General features: G+C 49.1%; 1 protein-coding gene across 1 annotated transcript in view; it reads right to left on the minus strand.

Annotated features, from left to right (window-relative positions):
• The window catches only part of MISP3 (MISP family member 3), a 41709-nt gene extending 22384 nt beyond the window's left edge, over nt 1-19325 (minus strand). Inside the window, exons 1-2 of the mRNA XM_069767277.1 lie at nt 19216-19325; nt 14452-14492 (exon numbers count right to left, since the gene is read on the minus strand). The gene's annotated coding sequence lies outside the window, so the exon portion shown is untranslated. The remainder of the gene's footprint in view (nt 1-14451; nt 14493-19215) is intronic.
• Between the last annotated feature and the right edge of the window lie 1467 nt (nt 19326-20792).

Consider the following 20792-nt stretch of genomic DNA (forward strand, 5'->3'; position numbering starts at 1 on the left):
ACAGGACCTGAGACACCTGATCACAGGGGGAGTGGCTGGAGAAGGAGCTAAGCTCTGTGCAAGGGAGAGAGCAGTCAGACAAGCCAGGTACAATAGCCAGAGGGCAATGCAGTATCCAAGGGCACAGACAAGGAGAGCAGTCAGAGAGCAAGCCAGAGATCAGAACCAGAGAAATAGCAGAGGTACAGAATCAGAGCGCAGACACAAAACGAGGGGCAAGCCGGATCATACACTAGACAAGCAAACGGGAACAAACGGTATACACATGTATAGCAAGGTCAGCTGCTCAGCCGAGGATAGAACTATCACTGACAAACCCCCCCACAGGATAGCGGGTTAATATAGCCCTCCTCAAACCAATGGAGGCCAGCAAAGTTAACTCCGTACAGCCCAGGATGGGGAAAGGAATTCCCATCCAGAGCCATGACAGTAGGGTTAGGTTAGGGCTAGTATTAGGATTAGAACTACAGTTAGAGCTGAGAGGGGTAGGATTGGATATAGGGTTAGCACTACAGTTAAGGCTAAGAGTAGGGATAGAGTTAGAGTTAGTGTTAGCACTACAGCTAGGGCTGAGTAGGGTTAGAGCTAGTGTTAGGGTTAACACTACAAATGGGGCTCAGAGTAGGGTTAGGGCTAGAATTAGGGTTAGCGCTACTACTGGGGCTCAGCGTAGGATTAGAGCTAGTATTAGGGTTAGCACTGCAACTGGGGCTCAGAGTAGGGTTAGGGTTATGTCACGATAATACATGTCATGCTTTGAGTATTTACCTAAAAGGTCCATGGCTTTCAGACACACGCTGTGGGCTTTTCCGACCCCCCATCTTCACTCTGCCTAGAAAGCTCTGCTTCTCTCTTAGCCTGTAGGCAACTCCCTCTGGATCGCCCCCAGACACAGGGCCACGAGTTCTCGGTACCGGGCCTCTCTGGTTCGGTTCTGAGGCTGTCACGGTGGCTAGACCCGGTCCGCGACCCAGCTAAGGGGCGTCCAATAAAGGTGGTGCAGTCTGTCAGGGGTTCGTGACGCCACCTGTGGTGTTCAGTCAGGGTGACCGACGCTGCTGTGGGGCCCGCTGGGGTGATGGAATGGCAGCTGGATGGTATACCTTCCCACAGGTGAAGTATGTCCCCAGGGCTTCCCAGTAAGATGGATGTTGATGGTGTGAGGTGCAGTCAATAACGAGGACACAAGGTTGCAGTCTCTTTACCTCTTTACTGCAGACTTCAGGATCCTCAATCCAGAGCACGGTTAACAGGGCTATCAGAGACCGGCCGGTCCGATGGGCACTTCCAGAGTTTCCTTCGCAGATGGAAATCGTTGCCTACCACTAGCGCCTGTGTGTTGTAGTCCTACCCTGCTGAGCATTCGGAATAGTCCTCACAACTGCTGTTCTCGTTCGTCGTTCTCTACAGCTCTCTCTCTCTCTTTAGTTCCAGATGTTGCTAGTTTCTCGTCCCCCAGTATGTTTTGGCTAGGACGCACCCGTATGACGGGAAGGCCTGGAGGTCTTCCGGGACCCTAGAGACGCCCCTCTCCCACTGTTGCCCCCTATGTCTTCTTAGGAAATTTAAGGTAGACAGCCAACCTATAATTAACTGTCCTGCGGAGTTCGAAGTAAGACCTAGAGTCAGTTACTCCTGCGGTGTTCCGGCCACCGGCTACGCGCCTCAGTAGGATGTTGCCTCGATCTCACGGCACGACTCCTACTGGTTCTCCTTTGTGCTTTATCTCGTTTACACTGTTCCACTATATCCTTCCCTTCGTGTCTCTTTCTTAGGATACCTAATAACTAGAGCGGGGGCACCACATAGGAAACGGGGATCCAACCTGGTCTATGCTATACTGAGCCATGAAAAAACAACACAAGAAATAGACCATAAAAGGGGATCACCCAAGGCAATGGATTAAGTATGAAAATTACAAATTTTATTAGAATAACACTCATGGACATTGGAAACAACCACATGGAGCACACAATTAAAAGCATTTAAAATTGGTCACACATAGGACCTAGAAACATGAACAAATGGCCCATAATAGAACCCTCCTCCTAGATGCGATCCCTCCCCAAACGCACTGTAATGGCTAATAATAATATATAGTACAGTGTAAGATGTCTGCATGAACAGCACTATTGGAATATAGGGTAAAGCAACACAACCTAAGGAGTATAGTTGTGACCATGATATATAATGCACCAGTCTGTGAATACCTCACACCAGCAGGATTACCTATATAACACAAACAAGCAGATATGCAAAGAAAAACCTTTTTGCAATAACGTAAGACATAGACAAAAGCTTAATAAAGCATACACAGTGAATCAAATTGACCCCAAACCACAAATATGGAGTAGACCTATCTGCTTGTTTGTGTTATGTTAGGTTGTGTTGCTTTACCCTATATTCCAATAGTGCTGTTCATGCAGACATCTTACACTGTACTATATATTATTATTAGCCATTACAGTGCGTTTGGGGAGGGATCGCATCTAGGAGGAGGGTTCTATTATGGGCCATTTGTTCATGTTTCTAGGTCCTATGTGTGACCAATTTTAAATGCTTTTAATTGTGTGCTCCATGTGGTTGTTTCCAATGTCCATGAGTGTTATTCTAATAAAATTTGTAATTTTCATACTTAATCCATTGCCTTGGGTGATCCCCTTTTATGGTCTATTTCTTGTGTTATTTTTTCATTTCTTAGGATACCGCCGCAAGGTAGTGCAGGTGTGGTTCCGTAACGTTCTGTTCTGTTCGCTAGGCACCTGCCAGGTTCCCACGCCTGACAGGGACCCCCCTGTGTCTTCTCCCTGCAACACCCCCTGCCACGGGATGTTGCCTGAATCCAACCCAGTCAACTTCTAACTTCCTCCCCAACCCCTAGTTTTACCAGTGTGAGGAGTGGCCCAATAAATAAAGCCTTTTTCTCCCCCTAGTGGCCGGAGTGTGAAGTGTAATGTGTGCTTGTGATACCTGGTCAGGAGAACTCCTTCAGTGCCATCAGACTTACCATCACTCCCCTTAGTAGCAGAGTGTCATACTGCAACGACAAGATCTCTGGGGTGCTGCACCTCCCTCCTGCTATATAGTGTAATGTGAGACCAGTGTGCCAGCTCCATGGAATATTTTTTATGGCTCTGTGCTGCGAAAGCCAGTCCTTTCCCAAACCCCTCATTTCCCCTCCCGGCTGATACCAGATAAAACTGGTAAAGCAACTTCCAAACTGCATTGGACTCTATTGTTCTTTTAAAGTTATGTATACTGGCACCGATCTGGGCTAGAGATATAAGGATTATATATTCCAGATGTCCACCGAGAGATCTATAGCTCACTAAAATCGCTAGGAGCTAAACCCAATGAGTTGCAAGGAGCAGATTTTTCTGTAAGCGGGTCATGTACAGTACAGACCAAAAGTTTGGACACACCTTCTCATTTAAAGATTTTTCTGTATTTTCATGACTATGAAAATTGTAAATTCACACTGAAGGCATCAAAACTATGAATTAACACATGTGAATTATATACTTAACAAAAAAGTGTGAAACAACAGAAAATATGTCTTATATTCTAGGTTCTTCAAAGTAGCCACATTTTGCTTTGATGACTGCTTTGTACACTCTTGGCATTCTCTTGATGAGCTTCAAGAGGTAGTCACCGGGAATGGTTTTTACTTCACAGGTGTGCCCTGTCAGGTTTAATAAGTGGGATTTCTTGCCTTATAAATGGTGCTGGGACCATAAGTTGTGTTGTGCAGACGTCTGGTGGATACACAGCTGATAGTCCTACCGAATAGACTGTTAGAATTTGTATTATGGCAAGAAAAAAGCAGCTAAGTAAAGAAAAACAAGTGGCCACGAGTAGGATTAGGGCTAGGGTTAGAACTAGTATTATGGTTATATGACGACAGCTAAGGCTGAGTAGGGTTAGGGCTGAGTAGGGTTAGAGCTAGTATTAGGCCATGTTCACACAGTGCGTTTTTTACTGCGGAACCGCAGCGTTTTTGCCGCTGCGGTTCCGCAGCTGTTTTCCATGCAGGGTACAGTACAATGTACCCTATGGAAAACAGGAACCGCTGTGCACATGTTCCTGAATTTCAAAAAAAAAGCCGCGCTGACTAGCTGCGGGAAAAAAGAAGTACCATGTCACTTCTTTTTTCGGAGCCGCAGCGGTTCTGCACCCATAGACCTCCATTGTGAGGTCAAACCCGCAGTAAAACCCGCAGATCAAAAATATATCTGCGGGTTTTATTGCGGTTTGTGGTGCCGAACCGCTGCAACAGGAAGTGCGGGGAAGCGGGCGGAAGTGCGTGGGCGGAGTGTGGCTGCCCCGATCCCACCCCCCCATGCTCCGATGCCCCCCCGTGCTCCGATGCCCCTCCCCCGTGCTCCGATGCCCCCCCCGTGCTCCGATGCGCCCCCCCCCCCCGTGCCCTAATCTCCCCCCCTTATACTTACCCGGCCTCCCGATGTCCGTCCGGCCGTCTTCTCCCTGGGCGCCGCCATCTTGCAAAATGGCGGGCGCATGCGCAGTGCGCCCGCCGAATCTGCCGGCCGGCAGATTCGTTCCAAAGTGCATTTTGATCACTGAGATATAACCTATCTCAGTGATCAAAATAAAAAAATAGTAAATGACACCCCCCCCCTTTGTCACCCCCATAGGTAGGGACAATAAAAAAATTAAGAATTTTTTTTTTTCCACTAAGGTTAGAATAGGGTTAGGGTTAGGGGTTGGGTTAGGGGTAGGGGTAGGGTTAGGGGTTGGGTTAGGGGTAGGGGTAGGGTTAGGGGTAGGGTTAGGGGTAGGGTTAGGGTATTTTCAGCCATTTTAACCCTAAAAAACTTCCTAGAAAACACACAGACTCTGCATAGAAAACTGCATAAAAAAAGGATCAAAAAACGCATCAAAAAATGCACAAAAAAAGCACAAAAAAAGGACAAAAAAAGGACCTGCGTTTTCTGCCAAGAGCTGCGGTTTCAGTCCTGAAAAAAAAAAGGATGGAAATCAGGAACGTGTGAACATACCCTTAGAGTTATATGACTATAGCTAGGGCTGAGTAGGGATAGGGCTTGGGTTAGAGCTAGTATTACAGTTATATGAGTACAGCTAAGGCTGAATAGGGATAGGGCTAGGGTTAGAACTAGTATTATGGTTATATGATTATAGCTAGGGCTGAGTAGGGTTAGGCTTGGGTTATTTTTTGGGATGCTGTGCTTTTGCAAAGACACAGAACAAGCTCTGTTATAGCTAAAACATTTTCTGAGTCGGTATTACATGGCATAATGGCATACTAGAGGTAAAAAGTCTGATATCATGTCATATGGACAAAGGTTCCTGAACCAAATGATGAAGTTAGGCTATTGCTACCCATCAATATGGTCATATGACCCACGTAGGGTGGAGAGCAGTTTGCTTCTTATGAGAGAGTTTCATGCTTTTCAGGAGTCAGGCGTCTTATTATGTTCTCATCTGCCCCTGACTGCAAACCAGTTATGGGACTCTACTACCAAGCTCAGTCCTGCTATCATGTGGAAGTCTGCATCCTCAACTCTGTAAGTAAGGTGCTAGATTTCCTACACAGCTCTGCTATTCCTGTGTGCTATCTGCACATGGAGGTGCATGCCACTTGTAGGATGCGCCCGATTCATTAGGTGTTATGCCCCACTTAATGAATCAAGCACCTCTTACTGATGATGCTACCACCAAACGCAGCCTTTTATCCCCTTAGATGCCGCTGTGAATGGTGACAACGTCATCTAGTTCCTTATTTGTGGCAGGTGCTCGCTCTTCTTAGTCCCATCGTCACCCGCAATTGCAATCTTGTGCCGGTGGTAGTCATCATCACTCCATGCGGAGCAATGGCCACAGGGTCACTCAACTACGGTGGCCTGTTAGGCCCTGCCTTAGGGTATGTTCACACGTTCCTGATTTCCATCCTTTTTTTTTCAGGACTGAAACCGCAGCTCTTTGCAGAAAACGCAGGTCCTTTTTTTGGTGCTTTTTTGGTGCTTTTTTGGTGCGTTTTTTGATGCGTTTTTTTTTATGCAGTTTTCTATGCAGAGTCTGTGTGTTTTCTAGGAAGTTTTTTAGGGTTAAAATGGCTGAAAATACCCTAACCCTACCCCTACCCCTACCCCTAACCCTACCCCTAACCCTACCCCTAACCCTAATCCTAACCCTACCCCTAACCCTACCCCTAACCCTACCCCTAACCCTAATCCTAACCCTACCCCTAACCCTACCCCTAACCCTACCCCTAACCCTAATCCTAACCCTACCCCTAACCCTACCCCTAACCCTAACCCTAACCCTAACCCTACCCCTACCCCTAACCCTAACCCTATTCTAACCTTGGTGGAAAAAAAAAAATCTTAATTTTTTTATTGTCCCTACCTATGGGGGTGACAAAGGGGGGGGGGGGTGTCATTTACTATTTTTTTTATTTTGATCACTGAGATAGGTTATATCTCAGTGATCAAAATGCACTTTGGAACGAATCGGCCGGCAGATTCGGTGGGCGCACTGCGCATGCGCCCGCCATTTTGCAAGATGGCGGCGCCCAGGGAGTAGACGGCCGGACGGACACCGGGAGGCCGGGTAAGTATAAGGGGGGGAGATTAGGGCACGGGGGGGGCATCGGCGCACGGGGGGGCATCGGAGCACGTGGGGAGGGGGCATCGGAGCATGGGGGGGTGGGATCGGGGCAGCCACACTCCGCCCACGCACTTCCGCCCGCTTCCCCGCACTTCCTGCTGCAGCGGTTCGGCACCACAAACCGCAATAAAACCCGCAGATATATTTTTGATCTGCGGGTTTTACTGCGGGTTTGACCTCACAATGGAGGTCTATGGGTGCAGAACCGCTGCGGCTCCGAAAAAAGAAGTGACATGGTACTTCTTTTTTACCGCGGCTATTCAGCGCGGCTTTTTTTCCCGATTCCCGCATCATGTGCACAGTGGTTCCTGTTTTCCATAGGGTACAGTGTACTGTACCCTGCATGGAAAACAGCTGCGGAACCGCAGCGGCAAAAACGCTGCGGTTCCGCAGAAAAAAACGCACTGTGTGAACATGGCCTTAAGCAGGTTCTAGCATGCCTCCTGTCAGTGTAACATTGACAGATCTAATAGTCTGCAATGCTTAATTATCAGGGAAGACTCAAACGGCCGTATTACTTGGATGTGGATAACAACGCAATGCTCGGACAGGCCGGAGACGCTTCTGACCAATGCGTTATAGCATGTATACATCTGTCACACACAGGTCAGGAGGGCCGATGGCCATTCCGAGCATTGCGTTGTGATCCACGTCCCAGTTATACGGCTGTCTGAGTCTTCACTTACACAAATGATTAAAAGGGGTATTCCCAGCTCCAAGATCCTATCCCAATATGTAGATGGTGTAATAATAATAATATTAATAAATGCCTCCAATAAGAAATGTAGTATAGTTCTTCTGATTCGCTGTGTCGTTTGCCCCATGTGTAAGGCATTGCAATAGCTTAGGTATCCATGGTTACAGCCACTGTCACCATATGAGTGGTCATAACCATGGATACTTAAACTACTGTAATGCCATGCAAATTAGTGTAAGCGACATAGGTTATCAGAAGAACTAAACTACATTTCTAATTGGAGATATTTGCTGATATTATTATTATTATTACACCTACTACATATTGGAATAGCATCTTGGAGATGGGAATACCCCTTTTTAAAAAAAATGATGTTCCATACCAGGACTAAATAAAAGAGTAAAATAAAAAGTATAAAAATGTTTTTCAAAAGTATAAAAAAAGTGAGAAAAAAGTATCAGAAAAATATTTTGCAACTAAAAACACTGTTTTTCTGTATGTGTAAAAAAAAGCAAAAAAGCAAATATTATTGATATCCCTGCCACGATCTATGAACAGTCCCATAATCTAACTCAAACGTTGAAAATGTAGAAAAATAGATAAAACAAAAAACAAAAATGTAGATTTTTCATCATACTGAAATAATAATAATAATAATAATTGTTTGTAAAAATTAGTTTTTAATTAGCAAAATTGCAAAAAAATGGTATAACCTTGGTATCTCTGTAATTGTACCGACCTAAAGAATAAAAGATTTGATATTCCGGGACACGTGGTGTCATGATGGCAAGGAGTTTGAGGGTTAATGGCTGAACATTGTTTTCTTATTAACTCCATTTTGTGAGCTCTCAGGGAAGCTACACACTAAATTAACTCTTAGCTTCCTGCCTCCAGTTGCCAGTTATTAGTTCTTCTTTCCCTGGTTCACTTTTGTTTCTCTGCTACTAAGACACTTAAGAAGGACTTCACCATTTTTCAGGTGACATGGAAAAGAAAAATCATCCAATAGTGCAATGCCTTGGGAAACGTATGCAAACATTAGATATTGCACCAAAACAAAAGCCTGATCATTGTACTGTGAAGAGATTTGTGGCTGATACAGAGCACAGATGGTTCGTGCAGATAAAGGCATAATGAGGAAGGTTTCTGCCAGACAAATTCATCAGATTAAGAGAACAGCTGTCAAAATACAATTGCAAAGCAGCAACAACTTATTTGAAGCTGCTGGTGCCTGTGGAGTCTTATGAAGTTCAAGGAGTAGGATCCTTCAAAGGCTTTCAGTTGTGCATAGACCTACTATTCAGCCACCCCTAAACAGTGCTCATGTAACACCCCAGGGTCGTGGTTGTTACAGTGGCATTGCTTTCCTCACAGGGAGAGTGATGTCACGTTTGGAAGCAAGGTAAGATCTCTTTCATCAGGGAACCACAAAGCACACAACATGTTCACACTCCAGGCCAGAAGGGGGAGCCCTGACCCGGTTTGTGAGTGGCTTCCCTAGATATGTATTCTGGTCTGGAGGGAAAGTCAGTCAGTCAGTAGGAGGAGTGGGAGAGAGCCAGCAAGGAGACTGGAGCAGTCTGAGGGAGAGTACAGAGAGGAGAGCTGGGAAAAGCCAGAAAGGAGCTAGTCACAGAACTTCAGCTGAGGCGGGGCTGGTACGAATGGAGAATAGCTGAGCAGACATGGGGGTCTGCAGCTCCTGGCAGACAGAGGAAGGAAGGAAGAGAGCAGTCTGAAGGGGCCATGCAGCCAAGAAGGTGCTGCAGCTCCTGGACAGAGAAACTGAGAAGGAAGAACAGTGTAAAGTGAGCATGCAGGAGAGCGAAGCACAGGAGAGTGACAATTGGGGAGGACAGCTGCGACTAGGCTACCTCCCTGGCAGAGCACAGACACTGGTAGCCGGAAGACCGAGGCTATGAGGGACTCTAAGGCTTACAGCAGAAACCGTCAGGACAGCTGGACTACATGTTACCTGTCCGCCCTAATACCCAGGAAGTACAGTGACTCATAGAGCCCAGGTCGTGATAGAGACACTGTAAAAAGGCTTGAGCCACCTGTCATACGGGTTTGCGTCCCATCTTTATGGAGGACAGAGAGGACTGTGAGAACCTTGATAGAAGCCACAGGCAGCAAGGGACTACACCAAAGCGCTGGTAGGAAGGTTTCCATCCAAACCTGGTGAAGGGGACTCTGAATTCGCTTCCAAGCCGGCCGGACCCTGTCTGTACCTGTGATCTGGTGCCCTGGACTGTGGCTGCTTGAAGAATTCAGTAAACCAGGTAAAGAGACAGCAAACCTGTGTCCTCGTTCTTTACCGCACCTCTCACCATCCTCATCTATACACGGGAGCCCTGGGGATATACTTCACCTGTGGGAAGTTATACCATCTAGCTGCCATAACATCGCCCCAGTGGACCCCTTTAAGCAGTGTCGGCCCCCACTGAGCAAATACCACAGGTGGCGTCACGAACAATCTTTTTTTCAGAAACCCCTCTAAGGACATTCCCTTTAACATGGCCACGGACCAGGTCGCCGCCACTGTGACATCCCCCTTTAAGCCGAGAATCCCCACGGCCCTGGCGGGCGACTCACTCACATGCAGAAACGGTTGCAGTGACCCAGAGATATATGAAGACTGATTTTAAACCAGTCTCAGTTACTGAGGAGTGTCGAGCATCCCTAGAAGGTCCAGATGGGTGGAGTAGTGGATGGTTGGATGGTTCACCACGTCCCAACAAGGCTGCGACGGAGGTGGCGGAGAGCCATGTTTTGGGCTGGAATCACGGAGAGTGAGCTGGTAGCCACTTGAAGGTGTGAATATGACCTTGGCAAAGTGTATAGAGTTTCTAACTGACCTCTTTCTTCTATGGTACAAAAAGAAAAACTGCAATAAAATCATCTTCATGCTGACAATGCTGCAAAGAATCCCTCTGAGCCATAGGCTGCTATGGGCATAAAAGGAGATAAACTCATGGTGTGGCCGCCATCTTCCCCGACCTCACCCCTATAGAGAACCTTTGGAGCATCATCAAGCACAAGATCTATGAGCGTGGGAGGCAGGTCACATCAGAAGAGCAGCTCTGGGAGGGAAGAAATACAAGCAGAAACTCTCCAAAAACTCACAAGTTCAATGGATGCAAGAATTGTGAAGGTGATATCAAAGAAGGGCTCCTATGTTAACATGTAACTTGGCCTGTTATCCGGCTATCATTGGGAGGTCTGTCCAATAAAATGTGATTTATCCTCTAACGGTTGATGATTTTAACATTATACTGACTTATTTGCGTCCATTATTCAGCAAGACTTGAGAAAAATAGCATTTGTGTAATACCGTAATTGGAACGCGGTGGATATAATGCATGGACTCTATATACTCGCGGACTGATCGGCATCTTATTCTGCATTTTGCTCCTCAGCTCCCCCTGCTGTCAAGTTTTATGACTGTTAGTGACATATAGGCCACTGACCTATCAATCAATAATATGACCGCTGCAGCCGCACATACGTGTGTCTGGTGACATCCTATTAACTATCCGCCCCTGGGACATCTACAGCATTTTCCTATTTCTCCACCTCCCCTAATCATTATTTGTCCAGAGGTCCTTTGACAAGAATTGCTAATCTTGGTGTCAAGAGTCAGCCCTTCTGAAAGAAATGTCCAGTTTTGGGTGATATCGGCTTCAGTCTACTGGCGGACACAGACAGGAGGGGCCCCTGTGCAAGAACAATGTTTGGGCCCTTTGCAGCCCAGGAGCCCCTCATAGTGCACCATCCCTGCTGCTTTGGAGGTTGCTGTGGCCCCTGCACCTCTTGGGCCCCTGTACGGCCACACAGGTTGCACCAATGATATGTCCACCCCTGTATCAGTCCCACCTGGATTAAACGTTGATAAATATTCTATTCAACCATGTGTTTCTGGGATAGTTGGGTGACATCCACTATGGCCACCATCACGGCTCTTACAGGAGTTGTCATCTGGCTTTTTTGAAATCCTGAATGGCAGATTTGCCTTTTTAAATGGGCATTGCCAGGATTTAGATATTGATGGGAATCTGACACCTGGCATCTCCACCGATCAGCTGTTTGCAGCTCCCACCACCAACATACAGTGCCTTGCGAAAGTATCCGGGTCCCTGGAACTTTTCAACCTTTTCCCACATATCATGCTTCAAACATAAAGATACCAAATGTAAATCTTTGGTGAAGAATCAACAACAAGTGGAACACAATTATGAAGTTGAACAAATTTTTTGGGTTATTTTAAATTTTTGTGGAAATTCAAAAACTGAAAAGTGGGGCGTGCAATATTATTCGGCCCCTTTACTTTCAGTGCAGCAAACTCCCTCCAGAAGTTCATTGTGGATCTCTGAATGATCCAATGTTGTCCTAAATGCCTAATGATGATAAATATAATCCACCTGTGTGTAATCAAGTCTCCGTATAAATGCACCTGCTCTGTGATAGTCTCAGGGTTCTGTCTGAAGCACAGAGAGCATCATGAAGACCAAGGAACACAACAGGCAGGTCCGTGATACTGTTGTGGAGACGTTTAAAGCCGGATTTGGATACAAAATGATTTCCAAAACTTTAAACATCCCAAGGAGCACTGTGCAAGCAATCATATTGAAATGGAAGGAGTATCATACCACTGCAAATCTACCAAGACCCGGCCGTCCCTCTAAACTTTCATCTCAAGCAAGGAGAAGACTGATCAGAGATGCAGCCAAGAGGCCCATGATCACTCTGGATGAACTGCAGAGATCTACAGCTGAGGTGGAACAGTCTGTCCATAGGACAACAATCAGTCGTACACTGCACAAATCTGGCCTTTATGGAAGAGTGGCAAGAAGAAAGCCATTTCTGAAAGATATCCATAAAAAGTGTTGTTTAAAGTTTGCAACAAGCCACCTGGGAGACACCAAACATGTGGAAGAAGGTGCTCTGGTCAAATGAAACCAAAATCGAACTTTTTGGCAACAATGCCAAACGATAGGTTTGGCCTAAAGACAACAGAGCTCATCACCCTGAACACACCATCCCCACTGTCAAACATGGTGGTGGCAGCATCATGGTTTGGGCCTGCTTTTCTTCAGCAGGGACAGGGAAGATGGTTAAAATTGATGGGAAGATGGATGGAGCCAAATACAGGACCATTCTTGAAGAAAACCTGATGGAGTCTGCAAAAGACCTGAGGCTGGGACGGAGATTTGTCTTCCAACAAGACAATGATCCCAAACATAAAGCAAAATCTACAATGGAATCGATCACAAATAAACGTATCCAGGAGTTAGAATGGCCAAGTCAGAGTCCAGACCTCAATCCAATCGAGAATCTGTGGAAAGAGCTGAAAACTGCTGTTCACAAACGATCTCCATCAAACCTCACTGAGCTCGAGCTGTTTGCCAAGGAAGAATGGACAAGAATTTCAGTCTCTCGATGTACAAAACTGATAGAGACATACCCCAAGCAACTAGCAGCTGTAATCGCAGCAAAAGGTGGCGCAACAAAGTATTAAGTTAAAGGGGCCGAATAATATTGCACGCCCCACGTTTCAGCTTTTGAATTTCCACCAAAATTTTAAATAACCAATAAATTTCGTTCAACTTCACAATTGTGCTCCACTTGTGGTTGATTCTTCACCAAAAATTTACATTTGGTATCTTTATGTTTGAAGCATAATATGTGGGAAAAGGTTGAAAAGTTCCAGGGGGCCGAAAACTTTCGCAAGGCACTGTATATAAATAGTGTACTCCAGCTCCTATTAAGATGAATGTGATCTGAGCTCCAAGATCTTTTGTTGGAGAAGAGCAGAAGAACAAGTTGGGGGTCATGTATTACTGGAAGGAGCCCAGGATGGGGGGCATTATGCCTGGAAGGGGCCCAGGATGGAGGACATTACACCAAGAAGGGGCCCAGAATGGAGGACATTATACCAGGATGGGGTCCAGAATAGAGGACATTATACTAGGAAGGGGCCCAGGATGGAGGACATTATATCAGGAAGGGGCCCAGAATGGAGGACATTATACCAGGAAGGGGTCCAGAATAGAGGACATTATATTAGGAAAGAGCCCAGGATGGAGGACATTATATCAGGAAGGGGCCCAGAATGGAAGACATTGTACCTGGAAGGGGCCCAGAATGGGGGACATGATACCAGGAAGGGGCCCAGAATGGGGGACATGATACCAGGAAGGGGCCCATGATGAAGGACATTATACCAGGAACTAGAGTTATTATACCAGGAAGGGACCCAGGAAGGGAGACATTATAACAGGATGGGGGACATTTACTACTGGAAAGGGCCCAAGATTGGGGGCATTATGAGAGGAAGAGGCCAAGAATGGAGGACATTATACCAGGAAAGGGCCCAGGATGGAAGACATTATACTAGGAAGGGGCCCAGAAAGGAGGACATTATACTAAGAAGGGGTCCAGAATTGAGAACATTATACTAAGAAGGGGCCCAGGATGGGGGACATTATACCAGAATGGGGGAAATTATTACTGGAAGGGGCCCAAGATAGGGGACATTATACCAGGAAAATGCCAAGGATAGAGGACATTATGCCTAGAAAAGACCGAGGACGGGGGACATAATTACAGGAAAGGGCCAGGAAGGGGAACATTATTACTGGAAAGGGTCACATGATGGGGACATTATTACAGGAAGGGGGATATTGTTACATGAGAGGGCGAACACGTATGTCTTCACAGGATCTGGAACACTACCCTGGCCCATACATCTGACAAACATGCAGGGGGTGGTCAGGTCCAAATTTTACACCGGGTGCCATCAGACTCTAGTTACGCCTCTGCTGGTCAGCACACCCGTGGCCAGTCAGGACGTCGTGTGTCTGTAGTTGGACCATGAATGTTGTAAGTGTGTAACCAGGGTAAGACAGAAATTGTCCAGATTTGTGCGTGATACTGTCTACTAGGCAGGGGTATCTAAGCCGATCATATGTGATCCTGTGTGGTGAGTTGGTGTACCTAAGCTTATTGTGTGTAATATCTTCTGAGCTATGTGTGATACTGTATGCTGAGCGGGTGTATCTGAGCCAATCGCGTGATACCACATCTGGGGTGACGATGACACTCACTTCTTCTCAGAAATCCGGGATTTGCTGGAATTCGCTGGTATCTGCCAAACAGATGAGGAGATATTTACTGACAGTGAGCGTCAGTAGAAGCCACACACACAGTGCTGGTGAGAGACAGTCACCGAGAGAGCGAGAAAGAGCGAGAGAGAGCGAGAGACTACTTATTAACCAGGGAGACCACATCCACACATACAGGACTGTGAACCTGCATCGGGGTTACACTACCGCTGTGGCTGTGGAACTACAAATCCCAGTCGGCACTGTCACCACATCGGGGGGCTACATTCATAGAGACATCGGGGGTTGTTATTAAAGAGTATACAGTACATACAGTATGTGGCTGGCACTGTGGACGCATCGTTAGCTGGCATTTTGGGATCATCAGTGACTTGCATTATGGGAACCATTGGCTGGCACTACATGGCATCAAGTGTTATAGGCCGCTCCATAACATTACAGCCGATAATGGATATGGGGGGCATGTGTTATATGGGGACATGAGACACTGATTATCGCAGGCTGTAATTATCACAGCCAGAACCACAACATGTTTATACTAAATATACAACATGCTGCACCCCTCCCCTCCCCCACCCTAATCAGCGCCCCATCGTTCACTGGCCTTCTCCATATACTGTACACGGATTGACCTTGGACACGTCCCGTACCAGGCAATGACATAACATGCACCCCCTCCCCTAACACTGTGCCTTCCTACGGACGCCGTGTCCTGCTTCATGGGTACAAACATATAACAAGAAGTGGGTAAAAAGAAAAAAACATATATATATACATTTATATACACACATATTACTATAGAAATAGAGCGCCCCCTACAGCAAGTCACAAATCATAGCTCCCATCTGATTCACTTTACCCAAAACACCCAGCACCCTGTTACTTTATCCCAACACCCAGCACCCTGTGACTTCATCCCAACACCCAGCACCCTGTCACTTCATCCCAACACCCAGCACCCTGTCACTTCACCCCAGCACCCTGTCACTTCACCCCAGCACCCTGTCACTTCACCCCAGCACCCTGTCACTCCACCCCAGCACCCTGTCACTTCATCCCAACACCCAGCACCCTGTCACTCCACCCCAGCACCCTGTCACTTCACCCCAGCACCCTGTCACTCCACCCCAGCACCCTGTCACTTCATCCCAACACCCAGCACCCTGTCACTTCACCCCAGCACCCTGTCACTTCACCCCAGCACCCTGTCACTCCACCCCAGCACCCTGTCACTCCACCCCAGCACCCTGTCACTCCACCCCAGCACCCTGTCACTTCACCCCAGCACCCTGTCACTCCACCCCAGCACCCTGTCACTTCATCCCCACACCCAGCACCCTGTCACTCCACCCCAGCACCCTGTCACTTCACCCCAGCACCCTGTCACTCCACCCCAGCACCCTGTCACTTCATCCCAACACCCAGCACCCTGTCACTTCATCCCAACACCCAGCACCCTGTCACTTCACCCCAGCACCCTGTCACTCCACCCCAGCACCCTGTCACTTCATCCCAACACCCAGCACCCTGTCACTCCACCCCAGCACCCTGTCACTTCACCCCAGCACCCTGTCACTCCACCCCAGCACCCTGTCACTTCATCCCAACACCCAGCACCCTGTCACTTCACCCCAGCACCCTGTCACTTCACCCCAGCACCCTGTCACTCCACCCCAGCACCCTGTCACTCCACCCCAGCACCCTGTCACTTCATCCCAACACCCAGCACCCTGTCACTCCACCCCAGCACCCTGTCACTTCATCCCAACACCCAGCACCCTGTCACTTCATCCAAATACCCAGCACCCTGTCACTTCATCCCAACACCCAGCACCCTGTCACTTCATCCCAACACCCAGCACCCTGTCACTTCATCCCAACACCCAGCACCCTGTCACTTCATCCCAACACCCAGCACCCTGTCACTCCACCCCAGCACCCTGTCACTTCATCCCAACACCCAGCACCCTGTCACTTCATCCAAATACCCAGCACCCTGTCACTTCATCCAAATACCCAGCACCCTGTCACTTCATCCCAACACCCAGCACCCTGTCACTTCATCCCAACACCCAGCACCCTGTCACTTCATCCAAATACCCAGCACCCAGTCACTTCATCCTAACACCCAGCACTCTGTCACTTCAGCCATACACCTAATCACCTTAGCCCATTAATTCAACCCCAGAGCTAGCAGCACCCTGTTATTGTACCCTCATGGTAAGCACCCTGTCACTACACCCAGCAATCTGTCACTACACCCTGCGCCTGTCACACTCCTGGAACCGTCTTTGCCATTATAAACTGCAAAGCTGTCAGATTATCCTACACCCCGCTCCTTGTGCAAGCAGCGCACTTTACATTGGTCCTATTTCTCATAGCACCCCGCTACCAAATTCTGTACCCAGCTACTGCTTTCAACAAACGAAGAATTGTATGACTGTACCCCTCATCCACGTACCACCGTCACTGCACAATAGACAAAGATCCTGTCTACCTCACCCCATACTATTCCACACACACTAATCGCCCTGTCCCTACATTCCACGCACCCAGCACCCTGTCACTGCACAACACACAAAGAACCCTTCACACACACACACGCCCAGTACTTGGCATTACAGACGTCTCCCCGTCTCTTCACCGACATACCCAATACCCTGTCATTGCTCCACTTACATCTGGACCCCTGTCTCAGCTCCATAACCGCCATGCTCCTGGTCTGTACACCCCACATGCCCAGCTCCTGATCTGTACACCCCACACTCCCAGCTCCTGGTCCGTACACCCCACAATCCCAGCTCCTGATCTGTACACCCCACACTCCCAGCTCCTGGTCCATACACCCCACACTCCCAGATCCTGATCTGTACACCCCACATGCCCAGCTCCTGGTCTGTACACCCCACACTCCCAGCTCCTGGTCCGTACACCCCACACTCCCAGCTCCTGGTCTGTACACCCCACACTCCCAGCTCCTGGTCTGTACACCCCACACTCCCAGCTCCTGGTCTGTACACCCCACACTCCCAGCTCCTGGTCCGTACACCCCACACTCCCAGCTCCTGGTCTGTACACCCCACACTCCCAGCTCCTGGTCTGTACACCCCACACTCCCAGCTCCTGGTCTGTACACCCCACACTCCCAGCTCCTGGTCTGTACACCCCACACTCCCAGCTCCTGGTCCGTACACCCCACACTCCCAGCTCCTGGTCTGTACACCCCACACTCCCAGCTCCTGGTCTGTACACCCCACACTCCCAGCTCCTGGTCTGTACACCCCACATGCGCAGCTCCTGGTCCGTACACCCAACAAACCCAGCTCCTGGTCCGTACACCCCACACTCCCAGCTCCTGGTCTGTACACCCCACACTCCCAGATCCTGATCTGTACACCCCACATGCCCAGCTCCTGGTCTGTACACCCCACACTCCCAGCTCCTGGTCCGTACACCCCACAATCCCAGCTCCTGGTCTGTACACCCCACATGCCCAGCTCCTGGTCCGTACACCCCACATGCGCAGCTCCTGGTCCGTACACCCCACAATCCCAGCTCCTGGTCCGTACACCCCACACTCCCAGCTCCTGGTCTGTACACCCCACACTCCCAGCTCCTGGTCTGTACACCCCACACTCCCAGCTCCTGGTCTGTACACCCCACACTCCCAGCTCCTGGTCTGTACACCCCACACTCCCAGCTCCTGGTCCGTACACCCCAAACTCCCAGCTCCTGGTCTGTACACCCCACAATCCCAGCTCCTGGTCTGTACACCCCACACTCTCAGCTCCTGGTCCGTACACCCCAAACTCCCAGCTCCTGGTCTGTACACCCCACAATCCCAGCTCCTGGTCTGTACACCCCACACTCCCAGCTCCTGGTCCGTACACCCCACATTCCCAGCTCCTGGTCTGTACACCCCACACTCCCAGCTCCTGGTCTGTACACCCCACACTCCCAGCTCCTGGTCTGTACACCCCACATGCCCAGCTCCTGGTCCGTACACCCCACACTCCCAGCTCCTGGTCTGTACACCCCACATGCCCAGCTCCTGGTCCGTACACCCCACATGCGCAGCTCCTGGTCCGTACACCCCACAATCCCAGCTCCTGGTCCGTACACCCCACACTCCCAGCTCCTGGTCTGTACACCCCACACTCCCAGCTCCTGGTCTGTACACCCCACACTCCCAGCTCCTGGTCTGTACACCCCACACTCCCAGCTCCTGGTCCGTACACCCCAAACTCCCAGCTCCTGGTCTGTACACCCCACAATCCCAGCTCCTGGTCTGTACACCCCACACTCTCAGCTCCTGGTCCGTACACCCCAAACTCCCAGCTCCTGGTCTGTACACCCCACAATCCCAGCTCCTGGTCTGTACACCCCACACTCCCAGCTCCTGGTCCGTACACCCCACATTCCCAGCTCCTGGTCTGTACACCCCACACTCCCAGCTCCTGGTCTGTACACCCCACACTCCCAGCTCCTGGTCTGTACACCCCACAATCCCAGCTCCTGGTCTGTACACCCCACATGCCCAGCTCCTGGTCCGTACACCCCACACTCCCAGCTCCTGGTCTGTACACCCCACACTCCCAGCTCCTTGTCACTGTATCCCAAGCACCCAGCACCCTATGACTTCACTCCACATGCCCAGAATTCTGTCACTGCACCACCTACCCGTCTAGCACCCCATCAGTTCACCCTACAAGCCCAACCACCTGTCTATGTGCTGTGAGCGCTCACCTGGCTGTCGCGCTCTCTGCAGCACCCGTCTCTCCTTCTCTCACCTTGAGTGTGTCCTGTGTTACTCGGTGGCACAATGAGCTGATTGTGTAATTTGGTGACTGGTTGTGACTGCCTGGTACCGAGGACACAGAAGGACACATATGAGGTATGAACTTTCCCAAATCACTCACCTGTACTGCACACCTACCTGGGTGCTGCTGCTCAGAAGATCATGTTCTCTAATCATTGAAATATGTTCTACCATGCTGGAGAATTAAGGAAAGAGTAGTTTGGCACAAACAAAAATTGAGTAAGGAGTGGTCGTAGGAAAACTGGATACTCTACAAAGGAAGAATTATTGCGGCACTTACCAGTCACCAAAATGTAAGCCCGCTATATTCCATAGAATTTAAAAACAGCATAAAGCACAATGCAGAGTGCATGGATACATAGATACAAGAGCTGTTTCGCTCCAGCCTTGAGCTTCTTCAGGGTCCCCCAACAGCACACCTACTTATGTGATAGGACACAACTCCTGTGACATCATTGCAAGCACTAATATTATATCATATTCACTAGAAAAATTCATTTCAGTCATTGCACTCATCCCTCCCCAAGGGACCGAGCTCATCTGTGCGGATAATGAAACGCTCTTCTTTAGTAATAGCAAAGTATCTTTACCTACAGATGCCGAATTCCCATTCACTTGTTCAACTCCCATAAATGACAGCACCGTAGGGTTACTCAGGTCTGGCACATAGGAGAACTGGGGAAGGAGTGGTCTGCAAGTATGGGAACTGGGGAAGAAGTGGTCTGGTACATAAGGGAACTGGGGAAGGAGTGGTCTGGTACATAGGGGAACTGGGAAGGAGTGGTCTGCACGTATGGGAACTGGGGAAGAAGTGGTCTGGTACACAAGGGAACTGGGGAAGGAGTGGTCTGGTACACAAGGGAACTGGGGAAGGAGTGGTCTGGTACATAGGGAACTGGGGAAGGAGTAGTCTGGTACATAGGGGAACTGGGGAAGGAGTGGTCTGGTACACAAGGGAACTTGGGAAGGAGTGGTCTGTTACATAAGGGAACTGGGGAAGGAGTGGTCTGGCACATAGGGAACTGGGGAAGGAGTAGTCTGGTACATAGGGGAACTGGGGAAGGAGTGGTCTGGCACATAGGGAGCTGGGGAAGGAGTGGTCTGGAACATAGGGGAACTGGAGGACTGATCTGGAACATTGGAGAACTGGGGAAGGAGTGGTCTGCACATAGGGGAACTGGGGAAGGAGTGGTCTGGTACATAGGGGAACTGGGGAAGGAGTGGTCTGGCACATAGGGAGCTGGGGAAGGAGTGGTCTGGTACATAGGGGAACTTGGGAAGGAGTGGTCTGGAACATAGGGGAACTGGAGGACTGATCTGGAACATTGGAGAACTGGGGAAGGAGTGCTCTGCACATAGGGGAACTGGGGAAGGAGTGGTCTGGTACATAGGGGAACTGGGGAAGGAGTGGTCTGCATGTAGGGGAACTGGGGAAGGAGTGGTCTGGCATGTAGGGGAACTTGGGAAGGAGTGGTCTGGTGCATAGGGGAACTGGGGAAGGAGT

This window comes from Ranitomeya imitator, chromosome 4, assembly GCF_032444005.1.
Source record: "Ranitomeya imitator isolate aRanImi1 chromosome 4, aRanImi1.pri, whole genome shotgun sequence".
NCBI classification, from domain to species: domain Eukaryota; kingdom Metazoa; phylum Chordata; class Amphibia; order Anura; family Dendrobatidae; genus Ranitomeya; species Ranitomeya imitator.